Here is a 2,500-nt window from a genome sequence, read left to right on the forward strand (position 1 = left end):
CCCAGCCCGGAAGCGCGGCCCGACGCACGCGCCCGTACGGGGGCGCGCCCGGAGACGGCCCCCCGGGGACACGGCCGGCCCGCCACGGCCGGCCGGGCGCACGGCACCGCGGAGGGCGCGGGGGGGGGGGGGGGGAGGGACGGACGGACGGCGGGCGAACGGGGCGGCCCAACGGCGACCGCACGCGCGGTCGCCACCACAGCCGCCCCGAACCGCCGCCGACGCCGCCGCCAGAACCCCCCTCCCCGGCGCCTCCGCCGCCCCGGGGCGCGGCGGGTAGAACGGGGAGGCGACAAGGCAGGGGGCGAGTGGCCACGGGGAGGACCCCCGGCCCCACGGCGCGCGCGGCAGCACGGCACGGTACCGCCGCGGTACCCACCCGCAGACAGCCGCCCGCGCGGGAGGCCGGGGACGAGGCCCGCGCCTCTCCCCCCGAACACCTCCTCGGCCTCCCCACCGCCGCGCCCGGCCCGGCCGGCCCGACCGAGCCGGCCGGCCCCGGCGGGACGAGGCTCCGCCAAGCGGGCGCTCCGGGAGCGGGGAGCTTCGGAGCGCTCCCCGAGTCTCCATTTAGGGGGACGAAGGCCCTTCGGCCGACGCCGACGGGCCTGCGAGGCGCCCCAGCCGCGCCGCTGCGGCCGCCGCCCGCCCGCCCGCGCTGGGCTGGGGGGCGGCACACCGGCCGGCGATTGATCGTCAAGCGACGCTCAGACAGGCGTAGCCCCGGGAGGAACCCGGGGCCGCAAGTGCGTTCGAAGTGTCGATGATCAATGTGTCCTGCAATTCACATTAATTCTCGCAGCTAGCTGCGTTCTTCATCGACGCACGAGCCGAGTGATCCACCGCTAAGAGTTGTCTGCCTTTCGGCACCGCCCCGCGCGCGCGGAGGGGCCGGGACCGCTCCCGCAAAAGCGGCCCCTTCTCTCGGAGGACGGCCCGCCGCCCGCCCGCCCGCCCCCCTCCGCACGCGCGGAGGGGGCACGCGACGACGGCGAGCGACGGTCGCGCCTCGCCTCGGATGACCGTACCAGCACACACGGAGAGAAGGAAGGAGGGATGGAGGGGGCAAAAGGGAAGGAACGGTTACACTCCGAACGGCAAGGGCCGGGGAGCCCGCGCTCCCGACCGACCTGGGGAAAAACAAGCACCTTGCTCGCTTCGGAGGCGGCCCAGGCGCCCGGGCTCGGCCCGGCCTCCGCACGGAGGGCCGCGGCGCGCCCGACCGCGCCCAGCCTGCCCGCCTCTCGCTCGGGGGGGGGTGGGGGCCAAACACGCATGCTTGCCCGCCGCCCGGGCAGCAGCGGGGCGTGCCCCCGCTGGCTCCGCGCGCGCCTCCGCGCCGCCGAGCACCGCGCTGCGACAGCCGGCTCTCCCCCGCGCCCCAACCCCGGCTCGCCCCGCCGGGAACTCCCCGCGCGGCGCCGCCGCCGCACCACACCGGACCGGACGGGCCGGCCACCGCCGGAACCCGAGACGGCGACTCGCCGCCGCCGCCGCCCGGCGCTCCGCCGGACCGCCGCCCGGCCACCGCACCGCAACGGCTGCCCTCCCCGAAACCGCCGCCGTCGCTTCTCGTCTCGGCCCCTTCCGCAGGCACGCGCCAGGCGAAAGGCGGACGCCGCTGAGCCGGGGGCGACGCCCCCTCTCCCCGCTTCCGCGCGGAGAACGGGACGGGGAACGCCCCTCGGCCGCCCACCCGGCCTCACCTGACCGACACCGGGAAAGGCGACTGCGAAGCGACGGGCACGGCCCGGGACAGGGACGGCCGCGCGGCCGGCACCGGGCAGCCGCCGGCCGACACGCCGAGCAGCGGCGGCGCCGCCGCCGTTCGGGCCCGGGGCTGCGCCGCCCCTTCCCCCGGCGGCTAGCGGCTGGACGCCGGCGGAGCCCCCCCTTGGCCGGGGCGTGGGGGGGGGGGTGCGCGGGCAAGGCGCGGAGCCACAGCGCGCCGCTGCGCGCCGCCGGAGACGCGGCGGCCCAGCGAGGCCGCCCCGCCCGGCGAGACCCCACCGCGGGGAATCGCCATCGCCCCGGCAAGAGAGCCCACACTCCCCTCGCCGGGGTTCCCCCGTTTCGAGGCAAGACAGGCCCGGCCGCGGCCGGACCAGCGCCGCGGCCTCTCCGTCGAGACCGGACCGCGGAGAAGGGGGGGCAGGGGGGACACCCCTCCCCGGCGCGGCTGCCCGAGGGACAACCCCCAGCACGGGCGGCGGCCGCCGTGGCCAGGGCCTGCGCGGGAGCAACTCCCGCCCCTGGAGGCTCAACCGCCGCACGGCCGGGGGCCCGGCCCCGCGGGTGTCGCACCGCGCCGCCCGAGTCTTTAAACCTCCGCCCGGCTCCGCGGCCTTCGACCCCCGGGCTCAGCCGAGGGAGGGCCGCGGAGGCGCGGACGCTAGGTACCTGGCCCTGGGGTGAGGGAAACGACCTGAAGGGCCCCGCGGGGGTGCCTCCCCCGCTGCCGCCCTCGGGGGAGCGTCCGCCCGCGGGGGCGCGCCCGACA

The 2,500-nt window shown here is 79.3% G+C and overlaps 1 non-coding gene across 1 annotated transcript; it reads right to left on the reverse strand.

The window, feature by feature from the left end:
- Positions 1-701: 701 nt before the first annotated feature.
- On the reverse strand, positions 702-854 carry LOC141937349 (5.8S ribosomal RNA). Its single transcript, XR_012626917.1, has one exon. It is a non-coding gene; the product is annotated as a 5.8S ribosomal RNA (ribosomal RNA).
- Positions 855-2,500: the final 1,646 nt, after the last annotated feature.

This window comes from Strix uralensis, chromosome 40 (genome assembly GCF_047716275.1).
Source record: "Strix uralensis isolate ZFMK-TIS-50842 chromosome 40, bStrUra1, whole genome shotgun sequence".
NCBI classification, from domain to species: domain Eukaryota; kingdom Metazoa; phylum Chordata; class Aves; order Strigiformes; family Strigidae; genus Strix; species Strix uralensis.